The sequence below is a fragment of the Chlorocebus sabaeus genome, chromosome 11 (assembly GCF_047675955.1).
Source record: "Chlorocebus sabaeus isolate Y175 chromosome 11, mChlSab1.0.hap1, whole genome shotgun sequence".
In the NCBI taxonomy this organism is placed as follows: Eukaryota; Metazoa; Chordata; class Mammalia; order Primates; family Cercopithecidae; genus Chlorocebus; species Chlorocebus sabaeus.
The window spans coordinates 14,874,618-14,890,825 of NC_132914.1; the positions used below are offsets into that span (position 1 = coordinate 14,874,618).

General features: G+C 39.8%; 1 pseudogene; it reads left to right on the forward strand.

The window, feature by feature from the left end:
• Positions 1 to 757: 757 nt before the first annotated feature.
• The window catches only part of LOC119621280 (non-histone chromosomal protein HMG-14 pseudogene), an 85,510-nt pseudogene continuing 70,059 nt past the window's right edge, over positions 758 to 16,208 (forward strand).

Below are 16,208 nucleotides of genomic sequence, written 5' to 3' on the forward strand. Positions count from 1 at the left end.
GCTGGGCCTGAGGCTAAAAGTGGGGCCAAGGAGCTGCAGGGTTCAGGAAAGGCTCCTGTGAGAGGTGGCATTCACACTGAGCCCTGCAAAATTATCTCCCAAATGAGTGTCCCCAGTATGGGGAACAAGGGGGACCCTAAAGAGCACATGAGAAAATGAGGCCCTGCTCTGCTCAAATCCATGGGCCCTGGTTCTTTCCGCCCCTCAGGGAAGTCTAGAAAACACATTTTTCCAATCTCACCTAAATAATTAAAATGTCTCCGTCTTTTAAGTCACTTAAATCACACTATGCTCCCATTTCAGTAATTAAAATGACTGTTTCTATCATTTATTGCATACTTATTTTGTGCTAAGCCCTAGGCTGTATGCTAGAGGTACTAAAATAAGCAAATGATGCCTTCGCCCAAAAAGCTCCTCTTCTAATTGACAAATAACTAATAGGCGATTGCAATTGATTGTACTAGATCTACAATCTTGGCTAAACTACTTCATCTTTCTTCATTTTACTATCCTTGTCTGTAAACTGGGGACACTAACAGGGCTTACTTCACAGGCTTATGAATATTTAAAAAGGAAATATTAGTAAGAGCCCTAAAACATTAAAAATGCTCAATAATTTTTTAAACAAATAGTCCTGTGTAACTGTCGAAATTCTACACTTCAAGCATATATAAAAGTAGAAAGAATTACACAATGACCACCTTATATCCATCACCTAGATTTAAAAGAATGTAACAACCAGTATGGCTACGCCGGTATGTACAGGATAAGGACTGGTTCTGCGTCCAGGTTAAAGGATGCAGAGTGGAAGGTAAGGGCAGGAGGTCAAAGTTGTGCTCATCACATACTCCACATCCTCCCTTCCTTCATGTCCAGCTTTCCTAACAGTTAAGTTTGGGCCAGATGAGTTATTCTGGCCAGAAACTGTCAGTGGAAATGACATGTAACTTCTGAGTCAGGAAGGTTAGGAAATGATGTGCCTCCTCCACTCCCATCCTCCCCTGCATGAGATGAAGGAGGGCATCCTCACCTGCACTAACTGTGTAGACACAAATAAGGCCAGTACAGTGTTAAGCCACTGGGATATAGGGGCTATTCTGTTACCAGAGTCAGCCCAGCAAGCTGCACCATAAACAGGGAAGGCCTGATTAGACTGGTGCTGCTGTGAGCTGGTGTGGTGTTCTCTGGGGCTGGCAAGTGTTAAAGACACTTCTCGGTGGCATTTTCATGAGCACTTCAGAGATACTCCCACACGCCACTGGAGGTCGCTTACCTGTAGTTCCCTTGAAGCAGGAAATGCATCTCTGCAGATGGGTCGCTAATGTTTCCTCTGGTGTTTAGACACCTGATGTCACACTTTCTGCTGTGATTTCCTGCCCCTTCCAGGTGACCCTCTCAGGCAGTATAAAACAAAATCCCTGGGCAGCTTTCTCTCCCAGCATGGCCCACATCTGGTACACATATGATCCATAGAAAACACTCTCATCCTTTTACTCTAACAAACTCCGCTCCCAATCCACCAGGCTCCTGTGTGAGCCACCCCTCCCTGCTCTGCCAGCCTAGCAAGGAGCTCCAGTCACTTGCCTTTATGTCTCACAAGCAGGAGGCAGAAGCAGCTACGGTGTTTCCACCATAGCCCCTAACTACCCTTGAATGAGGAATAAGCCTGCCAGTCCTCCCCACTGCTGAGGTGGGCAGCCTGTCAAGGTGTAGAGCACCAGTCCTTACACCCTGCTTGGGAGTCTTAGCACCTCATTTCAGAACACGGAGATCCTTTGACCTATTCTTTTCAGGCCTATTATCAACCTACTTTTTCAGGTCTCAGGTAAAACAAAGATAAAAAAGAGTCCTGTTTTTACACCCTGTTACACCAGGATCGTCCAGAATCCCCTTTCTTAAGCTGGTACCACATCAAGATAGGAAAAAAGGGACTAGAACTGCCAGAGAAGAGGGCAGAACAGCATTCCTCCACTGAGTCTACACCCTTTATTGAGAAGGGTGCTGGGTGCAGAGGGCTGAATTAGGCAGGCAAGGCGCTACTGCTCTTGTGTCCCCTGCAGGGAGATGTGAGAGACAAGCATTAGACAGACAGCAAATTATCAAGAGAGCCTTGGAGAAGAGTGATATAAAGATATAAAGATATAATGATATAAAGATATAAAGAGAAGAGTGATATAAAGAAAACAAAAACAGGCTACACTCATGGTGTGTGCACTCAAGTGACATGGGGAGGGACTAACAGAGTGTAGGAGGTCAGATGACCTATCCCTGAATGTATCCATCTCAGGGAACAGACCAATAGGGTCTATATTATATAATATGTAGTATATAACACATATACACATATGTATAAGTATACACATAAAATATATATACATATACATGTGTGTATATAAATTGTATATATGTGTACATATATACATTGTATATCTGTGCATATATGTGCACATATACACATACATGTATAAATACATATATAATCTGTGCATATATTTATATGTAACATTGATACATAATATTTATATGTAAAGAGATAGGTAGGAAGCTGCATATATGAGTATGGATCTCAGGAAAGATATCAGACTAAAGATACAAATATGGGAGTCATCAGTATATTGAGGTTAAGCAATAGAAAACAATTAAACTAGATATGATTACAGGGGTAGAGAATCCAAACAGAAGAGAATCAAGAGTCCAGAACCAAGCCTGTGGTCATTCCAGCTTTTACAGCTAAATTTGAGGACTAATGAACTCCTGTGGCACAGGGAAGGCCAATAACCAAGGCAAGGAAATCCCAAGTCAAGGAGAAAAGCAGGCTTGTTCAGGCTACCAGCTGGGGCAGTCTTTCTCAAATAGATATTTGTTCATAAAGGTTACTTACAAATCAAGTTGGTGATGGCCACTGTTAGATATTCTCCTCAATATTTTTTAAGTCAACATGGGCCCCACTCTTAAGGAACTCTTTAAATACAAATGCCAGAAATGTTTACACCAGCATTTAGAGTTCTATGGATCAACAATCCTATGAATGAAGGGGTTCTCCCTGCTTTAGACAAGAGAAAGCACTTTTGCTTTGGAAAAAAAGAAAGCACTCTTCCCTTCCTGAATGACTTGGCTCTAAAAATGCCCAAATATCAAAGGACTTTATTGTTCCACCCTGCCAAGGGTGGGGATAAGGGAGATAGAGTGCTGGAGTCGGGTGGGGTTGGGGGAAAGAGAAAGAGGACGAATTTAAATGATGCTTCTTAGAAGTTCCATGAAGTCAGATATATGAGGAAGGTGAAAAACAATGAGTGAACAGATTATTTTTACAAATGGGGAGGTCAGTCTGAAAAGGCTGCTTTAAGAATATGAGTCTGACAATAAAATACTGGCAAACTGAATCCAGCAGCACATCAAAAAGGTTATCCACCACGACTTCATCCCTGGGATGCACGGCTGGTTCAACACACACAAATAGATAAACATAATCCATCATATAAACAGAACCAAAGACAAAAACCACATGATAATCTCAACAGATGCAGAAAAGACCTTCGACAAAATTCAACAGCCCTTCAAGCTAAAAACATGCTAAAAACTCTCAATAAACTAGATATTGATTGAACATATCTCAAAACAATATGAGCTATTTATGTCGAACCCACAGCCAATATCATACTGAATAGGCAAAAACTGGAAGCATTCCCTTTAAAAACTGGCACAAGACAAGGATGCCCTCTCTCACCACTCCTATTCAATATAGTGTTGGAAGTTCTGGCTAGAGCAATCTGGCAAGAGAAAGAAATAAAGGGTATTCAATTAGGAAAAGAGGAAGTCAAAATGTCTCCGTTTGCAGATGATATGATTGTATATTTAGAAAACCCCATTGTCTCAGCCCAAAATCTCCTTAAGCTGATAAGCAACTTTAGCAAAGTCTCAGGATACAAAATCAGTGTGTAAAAATCACAAGCATTCCTATACACCAATAATAGACAGAGAGCAAAATCATGAGTGAACTCCCATTCACAATTACTACAAAGAGAATAAAATACCTAGGAATCCAATTTACAAGCGATGTGAAGGACCTCTTCAAAGAGAACTACAAACCACTGCTCAACAAAATAAAAGAGGACACAAACAAATGGAAGAACATTCCATGCTCATGGATAGGAAGAATCAATATCACTGCCCAAGGTAATTTATAGATTCAATACTATCCCCATCAAGCTACTACTCACTTTCTTCATAGAATTGGAAAAAACTACTTTACAGTTCACATGGAACGAAAAAAGAGCCCACAAGCCAAGACAATCCTAAGTAAAAAGAACAAAGCTGGAGGCATCATGCTACCTGACTTCAGACTATGCTACAAGGCTACAGTAACCAAAACAGCATTGTACTGGTACCAAAACAGATATATAGACAAATGGAACAGAACAGAGTCCTCAGAAATAATACCACACATCTACAACCATCTGATCTTTGACAAACCTGACAAAAACAAGCAATGGGGAAAGGATTCCCTATTCAATAAATGATGTTGGGAAAACTGGCTAGCCATATGCAGAAAGCTGAAACTGGATCCCTTCCTTACACCATATACAAAAATTAACTCAAGATGGATTAAAGACTTAAATATAAGACCTAACACCATAAAAACCCTAGAAGAAAACCTAGGCAATACCATTCAGGACATAGGCATGGGCAAACACTTCATGACTAAAACACCAAAAGCAATAGCAACAAAAGCCAAAAGTCGCAAATGGGATCTAACTAAACTAAAGAGCTTCTGCACAGCAAAAGAAACTATCATCAGAAGGAATGGGCAACCTACAGAATGGGAGAAAATCTTTGCAAGCTATCCATCTGACAAAGGGCTAATACCCAGAATCTACAAAGAACTTAAACAAATAACCCCATCAAAAAGTGGGCAAAGGATATCAACAGACACTTCCCAAAAGAAGACATTTATGCAGCCAGCAGACATATGAAAAAATGATCATCATCACTGTTCATCAGAGAAATGCAAATCAAAACCACAATGAGATATCATCTCACACCAGTTAGAATGGTGATCATTAAAAAGTCAGGAAACAACAGATGCTGGAGAAGATGTGGAGAAATAGGAATGCTTTTACACTGTGGGTGGGAGTGTAAATTAGTTCAACCATTGTGGAAGACAGTGTGGCAATTCCTCAAGGAGCTAGAACTACAAATACCATTTGACCCAGTGACCCCATTACTGGGTATATACCCAAAGGATTATAAGTCATGCTGCTATAAAGACACATGCACACGTATGTTTATTGCGGCACTATTCACAATAGCAAAGACTTGGAACCAACCCAAATGTCCATCAGTGACAGACTGGATTAAGAAAATGTGGCACATATACACCATGGAATACTATGCAGCCATAAAAAAGGATGAGTTCATGTCCTTTGCAGGGACATGGATGAAGCTAGAAACCATCATTCTAGGCAAACCATCACAAGGACAGAAAACCAAACACCACATGTTCTCACTCATAAGTAGGAGCTGAATAACGAGAACACATGGACACAGGGCAGGGAACATCACACACTGCAGCCTGTCAGGGGGTAGGAGCCTGGGGGAGGGATAGCATTAGGAGAAATACCTAATGTAAATGACGAGTTGATGGGTGCTGCAAACCAACATGGCACATATATACCTATGTAACAAATTTGCACATTGTGCACATGTACCCTAGAACTTAAAGTATAATAATAAAAAAAAGAAGAATATGAGTCCGAAATCAGGTTTGACAATGAAGAAGCATATTATTTCCATCACAGCATTTTGGATTTATTCTCAAATGTTCCTTCTTTTTAAATGAATAGTAAATCACCAATATCCACAATTCTTATCTAAGGGGGAATTTGCTGCTGCATTAAATCACAAGTTATATATCATTTCCTCATTCAGGTCCCTGAAAAACTCTGAATTTGGTGAGCATCATAAGAGTTAGGGAAGAGTCTTAACTGCATTTTTTGGATGAGAATTCAGGTGGCACAGAAAGTAAAAAAAAAAAATGGAGCAGGAGGTTAGGTATTTAGTCTGTAAGAGGTATGGATATAGTGGTTTTATATTAGGTCATTCATTTAACCTCTCCTGACCTCAATTTTCTCATCTATTGAAGGATTGTTGAAGAGTTAGCTTCTGGGAAAATGGAGAGCACATAATTTTCCCTATTCCTCTCACAAAGTACAACTAAAAACACTCTACATTATATATAAAACACACATAAGAAGACACTGGGGCGGGCCACAGTGGTGGCTGGGTGCGGTGACTCATTATGCAGGTAATGTCAGCACTTTCGGAGGCCAAGGAGGGAGGGTTGCTTGTGCCCAGGAGTTCAAGGCCAGCCTGGGCAATATGGTGAAACCACATCTCTACCAAAAATACAAAAATTAGCCAGTCTCATTATCTGGTCTCAAAATACATACATACAAACATACATACATACATACATACATATCTAAAAATAAAATCAAAAACTTGAAAAAAAAAGACTCTGGGAGGTAAAGAGAGAACATAACAGATCAGCTCAGGACTTCTGGACCTAAGGAAAATCATAATGATAAGTTCCTTGGGTTTTCAATTTGCCTTCTATATTTTAGACTTGGTACTGAAAAAGTTGGCAACCTCAAAACAGCAACCTCAAAACGTCAAAACAAAACTTACAAAGTAAGCTCCAAAACAAAAACCTACTCTCTTTAGCCAAAAGAACCAAGGAAGCAAGACATGCAACTTTAAGATAATACTGCTCTACTATAACCAAACACCACAGAAAAACCTTTAGCTACCTCACACTCATGCTAGCTCAGGCCAAGTGAGAAGTCCAGTGTTCTACAACCACTAGGCTGTAACATGGTGCCCCAACTAAGATAGTGTCAGAGAAGGTCAAGTAGAAACCCAATATTTTCATCTCTGCTACGAGGTAGCAAACCACCCCCACTGGTATCAGTAGAGGCTACATCCAGAGCCAGGACTTCTTTCCCACCTAGCAGTAATGAAGTGACAATCCCTCCTTTCCCCTGCTAGAGAAGTATCAGAGAAAGCCAGTGAAACTGAACATTTAAATGAGATCCAGAGATTTATAACATAATACCCAAAATGTTCAGATTTCAGGAGAAAATTATTTGTCATACCAAGAACCAAGAAGACCTCAAAGTAAATTTAAAAAGATAATCAGTAGATATCAATCAATGACAAAGATGCTAAAATTACCTGGCAAAGATTTTAAAGCAGCCATCATAGGCCAGGCACGACGGCTCATGCCTGTAATCCCAGCACTTTGGGAGACTGAGGCGGGCGGATCACGAGGTCAGGAGATCGAGGCCATCCTGGCTAACATGGTGAAACCCGGTCTCTACTAAAAATATTTTAAAAATTAGCCAGGCATGGTGGTGTGCGCCTGTAGTCCCAGCTGCTGGGGAGGCTGAGGTAGGAGAATGGCGTGAACCCGGGAGGCGGAGGTTGCAGTGAGCCGAGATCGTGCCACTGCAGTCCAGCCTGTGCGACACAGCAAGACTCCGTCTCAAAAAAATAAAAAAGCGGCCATCATAAAAATATTTTAACGAGCAATGACCAATATGTTTACAGCAAATTTAAAAAGTATAATCTTTTGCAAAGAAATAGTCTCAGCAAAAAAAAAAAAAAAAAAAAAAAAAAAAAAAAAAAAAAGACACAAGGAAGAATCAAATGGATAGTTTAGAAATAAAAAATACAATAACCAAAATAAAAACTCAATGGATAGACTCAAAGGCAAAATGGAACAGAGGAAATAACTGGTGAACTTGAAAATAGAACCATAGAAATTATCCAGTATGAATAAAAGAGAGAAAATATACTGAAAACAAAATGAACAGAGTCTGAGGGACCAGTGACTATAAGAAAAAGTAACAGTTCTGTCATTGGAGTCCCAGAAGGAGAGAGGAAAGAGTGTGGGACTGAGAAAGTAAACAAAGGAGTTTGACTTAAAACTCATCAAATCTGACAAAAGACACAAACCTACGTATTAAAAAAATTGAATAGGCCAGGCACCATGGCTCACTCCTACAATCCCAGTACTTCGGGAGGCCAAGGCAGGCAGATTGCTTGAGCCCAGAAGTTTGAGATCAGCCTAGCCAACATGGTGAACCCTGTCTCCACTAAAAATAGAAAAATTAGCTAGCCTTGGTGGCACATGCCTATAATCCTAGCTACTTCGGAGGGTGAGGCACAAGAATAGGTTCAAACTGGGAGGCAGAGTTTGCAGTGAATTGAGATCATGCCATTAAACTCCAGCTTGAGTGACAGAGTGAGACTGTCTCAAAAAAAAAAAAAAAGGCTGAATAAACCTCAAATAGAATACACTCAAAGTGATATACACAAGGATACATTATAGTCAAACCTATGAAAACTAAAGACTTTGAAAGCAGCTAAGGAAACTAATACCTCACTTATAGGAGAAATATAAATCAAAAGACAGTGAGTTTTTCATCAAAACTATAGAGGCCAGAAAAAATGTGGCACAATATTTCTCAACTGCTAAAAGAAAAATCTGTAAATTTAGAATCTTATATCCAGCAAAAATGTATTTCAAGAATGAAGGGAAAATCAAGACATTTTCAGAATTTAAGAAATCTAAAAGAATGTGTTGTACTCTTAAAAAAAAATTACCAAAAGTTCTCTAAGCAGAAAAGAAATTATTAAAAATATAAACCTGAGACCAGGCACAGTGACTCACACCTGTAATCCCAGCGCTACAGGAGGCCAAGACCAAGGGAGGATTGATTGAGCCCAGCAGTTTGAGATCAGCCTGGGCAACATAGTGAGACCTCATCTCTGCCAAAAAAAAAAAAAAAAAATAGCTGGGCATAGTGGTGCGTGTGCTTGTGGTCCTAGCTACTCACTCAATGCATGTATAAGAAAAGAAGCTGAGTGGGAAGACCTCCTGAGCCTAAGATTAAGTCAAGTCTGCAGTGAGCCATGATTCTGCCACTGTACTCCATCCTGGGCTACAGAGAGAGACCGTGTCTCCGAAAAAAAAAAAAAAAAAAAACCAACCAAACAAACAAAAAACCTGGGAACATCAGGAAGAAAAAGAATATCATAAGAAAAAAGTGGATAAGCACAATAACCTTTTCCTTTTACATTTTGTAAATTATGTTTGATGGTTGGAAAAAATTATAGCATTGCCTAATGCAGTTCTGAATTATGTTGAGGAAATACTTAAGAAAATTATATTATAAATGGATGAAGGTAAAGAACATAAAGGGAAGTAAGGTTCCTTTACTCTAACTGATAATATGATGATAATAGAAGACTATGGTAAGTAATCTATGTAAACAGAGATAAACTCAAAAATATTACAAGTAACTTAAGTGAAAATTCTAAGAAAAGTTCAAGTAACCCACAGGAATGCAAAAAAAAAAGCAAACAGAAAAATGAAAAACAACAGAGACAAATAGAAAACAAAAATAAAATGGCAGGCTTAAGTCCTAATTTATCAACAATTATATTAAAAGTAAAAGTGGGAGAGGAACATCTAATAATTATAAAAGGAACAGTTTACCAAGAAGACACAGTAATTTTAAATGTGTATGAACCAAACAACAGTACTGGTAAATGTTTCAAGCAAAAATTGATAGAATGGAAAAGAGAAATAGAGAAACCCACAATTACAGTTGAAGATTTCAACATCCGTCTCTCAATAATTAATAGAATAATTACACAGAAAATCAGCAGGGATATAGAACTCAACACCACCATCAACCAACAGGATCCATCAACAGTTAGGGAACACTCCACCCAACAACAGCAGAATGTACATTGCTTTCAGGTGTCCATGGAACATATACTAAGATAAAACAAATCCTGGCCTATAAAACAAACCTCAACAACCCTAAAGGAATTGAAATCAAAGTGTGTCCTCCAATCACAATGGAATCAGACTAGGAATTAATAACAGACAGATTTATTTTAAAACTTGGCCAGGCACAATAGCTCACACCCGTAGCCCCAGCTACTGAGGAGGCTGAGGCGAGCGGATTGTTTGTGTCCAAGAGTTTGAGGTTCAGTGAGCCATGATCGCACCACTGCAATTCAGCCTGAGGAACAGAGCAAGACCCTGTCTCTAACAACAACAAAAAATTCCAAACACTTGGAACCCAGACAACATACTTGTAAATAATATGTCAACAAAGAGGAAATCTGGAAGGAAATTTAAATATATATATTGAACTGAATGAAAATGAAACTACAACATACGTCAATGTGTGGGACACAGCTATAGCAGGGCTGAGAGGGTAATTTATAGCACTAAATGCATATGTAAGAAAAAAGGACTGTCTCAAATCAATAATCTAAGCTCTCACCACTAGCCCCTAGAAAATGAAGGGTAAAATAAACTCAAAAGAAGTAGAAGAAAGGAAATAACAAAGGTAAGAGCAGAAATCAGTGAAACAGAAAACAGAAAAACAATAAAAAATTCATTTTTAAAAAGACTTGGTTTTTTGAAAAATCTAAAATAAAATGGACAAGCTCTAGTAAGACTGACAAAGGAAAAAAGAGAGAAGACATAAATTACCTGTATCAGGAATGAAAAGAAGATATTACTATGACCTCTGCAGACAACAAAAGGACAATAAGGGAATACTACAAACAATTCTACACACAAATTTGACAAATGAAGTGGACAAATTCCTCAAAAAGACACACACACACAACCACAACCACAACTCACATAAAATAAAATAATGTGACTAGGTCTATGACTATGAAGAAAACTAAATTTATGATTTGAAAAACCCCCAAAAAAGACATCTCCAAGTCCAGATGGTTTTGCTCAAGAATTCCACTAACCCTGTTTTTAAAAAAAATTATATCAATCATTTCATTTAAAGAGGAATCAATACAAATTCTACACAATCTCTTCCAGAAAATACAAAAGGAAACACTTCCCAATTCAACTTATAAAGCTATAATTAGCCTGATACCAAAGCCAGAAAATGACAATTTAAAAAACTAAAGACCAACACCTCTCATGAATATAGACACAAAAATCTGTAACAAAATATTACCAAATAAAATCTAGATATATGTATGTGTGTGTGTGTGGTTTTTTGTTGTTGTTGTTGTTTCATTTTGTTTTTTTCTTTTGAGATGGAGTCTCGCTCTGTCGCCCAGGCTGGAGTGCAGTGGCATGATCTTGGCTCCCTGCAACCTCCACTTCCCTGGTTCAAGCAATTCCCCTGCCTCAGCCTCCCGAGTAGATGATTATCCCGAATAGGGATTACAGGTGCATACCACCATGCCCAGCTAATCGTTTTGTATTTTTAGTAAAGATGGGGTTTCACCATGTTGGCCAGACTGGTCTCAAACTGACCTCAGGCAATCTGCCCACATTGGCCTCCCATAGTGCTGGGATTACAGGAATGAGCCACCACGCCTGGCCCAGCAATATATTTTTTAAATGATATATCATTACCAATTGGGGTTTATTCCAGGGATGCAAGTCTGGTTCAATATTTGAAAATCAATAAATGTAATTCACCAATCAGACTAGAGGAAAAAATTACATGGCATATCAATCAATGCAGAAAAAAGCATTTCACAAAACTTAACACTCGTTCACAATAAAAAAAAAAAAAACTCTCATAAATATGGAGTAGAGGGAATCTTCTTCAATTGGATAAAGAGCATCTACAAAAAAGCTTCAGGTGTCTTTGCAGTTAATGACAAAAGCCTGAAGACTTTACATCTAAGATCAAGGCAGGAATGCCGATTCTAGATGCTCTTATTCAACTTAATGCTTGCAGTTATAGCTAGTGCAATAAGGCAAGAAAAATAATTAAAATGCATGTAGATCATAAAGCAAGAAATAAAATTATCTTTATTTGTAAATGGCATGATTGTGTACATAGAAAATCTCAAGAAATTTACCAAAAAATGCACCTAGAACTAACAAGTGAATCCAGCAAGGTCATAGAGTACAAGATAAACATACAAAACTCAATTATATGTATATATAGTACTATCAATAAACACATGGATGTCAAAATTAAAAATACAATGGCATTTACAATTCCTAAAAAAGAAAGGAAATACTCAGGAATATATCTAACAAGATATGTGGGTGGGCGGAGCAAGATGGCCGAATAGGAACAGCTCCAGTCTCCAACTCCCGGCGCGAGCGACACAGAAGACCGGCGATTTCTGCATTTTCAACTGAGGTACTGGGTTCATCTCACTGGGGAGTGCCAGACGATCGGTGCTGGTCAGCTGCTGCAGCCCGACCAGCGAGAGCTGAAGCAGGGCGAGGCATTGCCTCACCTGGAAAGCGCAAGGGGGAAGGGAATCCCTTTTCCTAGCCAGGGGAACTGAGACACACAACACCTGGAAAATCGGGTAACTCCCACCCCAATACTGCGCTTTAAGCAGACAGGCACACCAGGAGATCATATCCCACACCTGGCCGGGAGTGTCCCACACCCACGGAGCCTCCCTCATTGCTAGCACAGCAGTCTGTGATCTACCGGCAAGGCAGCAGCGAGGCTGGGGGAGGGGCGCCCGCCATTGCTGAGGCTTAAGTAGGTAAACAAAGCTGCTGGGAAGCTCGAACTGGGTGGAGCTCACAGCAGCTCAAGGAAACCTGCCTGTCTCTGTAGACTCCACCTCTGGGGACAGGGCACAGTAAATAATAACAAACGCAGCAGCTCTGCAGACGCAAACGACTCTGTCTGACAGCTTTGAAGAGAGCAGTGGATCTCCCAACACGGAGGTTGAGATCTGAGAAGGGACAGACTCCCTGCTCAAGTGGGTCCCTGACCCCTGAGTAGCCTAACTGGGAGACATCCCCCACTAGGGGCAGTCTGACACACCACACCTCACAGGGTGGAGTACACCCCTGAGAGGAAGATTCCAAAGCAAGAATCAGACAGGTACACTCGCTGTTCAGAAATATTCTATCTTCTGCAGCCTCTGCTGCTGATACCCAGGCAAACAGGGTCTGGAGTGGACCTCAAGCAATCTCCTACAGCTACAACCTACAGCTGAGGATCCTGACTGTTAGAAGGAAAGCTATCAAACAGGAAGGACACCTACACCAAAACCCCATCAGTACATCACCATCATCAAAGACCAGAGGCAGATAAAACCACAAAGATGGGGAAAAAGCAGGGCAGAAAAGCTGGAAATTCAAAAAATAAGAGCGCATCTCCCCCGGCAAAGGAGCGCAGCTCATCGCCAGCAACGGATCAAAGCTGGACGGAGAATGACTTCGACGAGATGAGAGAAGAAGGCTTCAGTCCATCAAATTTCTCAGAGCTAAAGGAGGAATTACGTACCCAGCGCAAAGAAACTAAAAATCTTGAAAAAAAAGTGGAAGAATTAATGGCTAGAGTAATTAATGCAGAGAAGCTCACAAACGAAATGAAAGAGACGAAAACCATGGCACGAGAAATACGTGACAAATGCACAAGCTTCAGTAACCGTCTCGATCAACTGGAAGAAAGAATGTCAGCGATGGAGGATCAAATGAATGAAATGAAGCGAGAAGAGAAACCAAAAGAAAAAAGAAGAAAAAGAAATGAACAAAGCCTGCAAGAAGTATGGGATTATGTAAAAAGACCAAATCTACGTCTGATTGGGGTGCCTGAAAGTGACGGGGAAAATGGAACCAAGTTGGAAAACACTCTTCAGGATATCATCCAGGAGAACTTCCCCAACCTAGTAGGGCAGGCCAACATTCAAATCCAGGAAATACAGAGAACGCCACAAAGATACTCCTCGAGAAGAGCAACTCCAAGACACATAATTGCCAGATTCACCAAAGTTGAAATGAAGGAAAAAATCTTAAGGGCAGCCAGAGAGAAAGGTCGGGTTACTCACAAAGGGAAGCCCATCAGACTAACAGCAGATCTCTCGGCAGAAACTCTTCAAGCCAGAAGAGAGTGGGGGCCAATATTCAACATTCTTAAAGAAAAGAATTTTAAACCCAGAATTTTATATCCAGCCAAACTAAGTTTCATAAGTGAAGGAGAAATAAAATCCTTTACAGATAAGCAAATGCTTAGAGATTTTGTCACCACTAGGCCTGCCTTACAAGAGACCCTGAAGGAAGCACTAAACATGGAAAGGAACAACCGGTACCAGCCATTGCAAAAACATGCCAAAATGTAAAGACCATCAAGGCTAGGAAGAAACTGCATCAACTAACGAGCAAAATAACCAGTTAATATCATAATGGCAGGATCAAGTTCACACATAACAATCTTAACCTTAAATGTAAATGGACTAAATGCTCCAATTAAAAGACACAGACTGGCAAACTGGATAAAGAGTCAAGATCCATCAGTCTGCTGTATTCAGGAGACCCATCTCACACGCAGAGACATACATAGGCTCAAAATAAAGGGATGGAGGAAGATTTACCAAGCAAATGGAGAACACAAAAAAGCGGGGGTTGCAATACTAGTCTCTGATAAAACAGACTTTAAACCATCAAAGATCAAAAGAGACAAAGAAGGCCATTACCTAATGGTAAAGGGATCAATTCAACAGGAAGAGCTAACTATCCTAAATATATATGCACCCAATACAGGAGCACCCAGATTCATAAAGCAAGTCCTTAGAGACTTACAAAGAGACTTAGACTCCCATACAATAATAATGGGAGACTTCAACACTCCACTGTCAACATTAGACAGATCAACGAGACAGAAAGTTAACAAGGATATCCAGGAATTGAACTCATCTCTGCAGCAAGCAGACCTAATAGACATCTATAGAACTCTCCACCCCAAATCAACAGAATATACATTCTTCTCAGCACCACATCGTACTTACTCCAAAATTGACCACGTAATTGGAAGTAAAGCACTCCTCAGCAAATGTACAAGAACAGAAATTATAACAAACTGTCTCTCAGACCACAGTGCAATCAAATTAGAACTCAGGACTAAGAAACTCAATCAAAACCGCTCAACTACATGGAAACTGAACAACCTGCTCCTGAATGACTACTGGGTACATAACGAAATGAAGGCAGAAATAAAGATGTTCTTTGAAACCAATGAGAACAAAGATACAACATACCAGAATCTCTGGGACACATTTAAAGCAGTGTGTAGAGGGAAATTTATAGCACTAAATGCCCACAAGAGAAAGCAGGAAAGATCTAAAATTGACACTCTAACATCGCAATTAAAAGAACTAGAGAAGCAAGAGCAAACACATTCGAAAGCTAGCAGAAGGCAAGAAATAACTAAGATCAGAGCAGAACTGAAGGAGATAGAGACACAAAAAACCCTCCAAAAAATCAATGAATCCAGGAGTTGGTTTTTTGAAAAGATCAACAAAATTGACAGACCACTAGCAAGACTAATAAAGAAGAAAAGAGAGAAGAATCAAATCGACGCAATTAAAAATGATAAAGGGGATATCACCACCGACCCCACAGAAATACAAACTACCATCAGAGAATATTATAAACACCTCTACGCAAATAAACTGGAAAATCTAGAAGAAATGGATAATTTCCTGGACACTTACACTCTTCCAAGACTAAACCAGGAAGAAGTTGAATCCCTGAATAGACCAATAGTAGGCTCTGAAATTGAGGCAATAATTAATAGCCTACCAACCAAAAAAAGTCCAGGACCAGATGGATTCACAGCTGAATTCTACCAGAGGTACAAGGAGGAGCTGGTACCATTCCTTCTGAAACTATTCCAATCAATAGAAAAAGAGGGAATCCTCCCTAACTCATTTTATGAGGCCAACATCATCCTGATACCAAAGCCTGGCAGAGACACAACAAAAAAAGAGAATTTTAGACCAATATCCCTGATGAACATCGATGCAAAAATCCTCAATAAAATACTGGCAAACCGGATTCAGCAGCACATCAAAAAGCTTATCCACCATGATCAAGTGGGCTTCATCCCTGGGATGCAAGGCTGGTTCAACATTCGCAAATCAATAAACATAATCCAGCATATAAACAGAACCAAAGACAAGAACCACATCATTATCTCAATAGATGCAGAAAAGGCTTTTGACAAAATTCAACAGCCCTTCATGCTAAAAACGCTCAATAAATTCGGTATTGATGGAACGTACCTCAAAATCATAAGAGCTATTTATGACAAACCCACAGCCAATATCATACTGAATGGGCAAAAACTGGAAAAATTCCCTTTGAAAACTGGCACAAGACA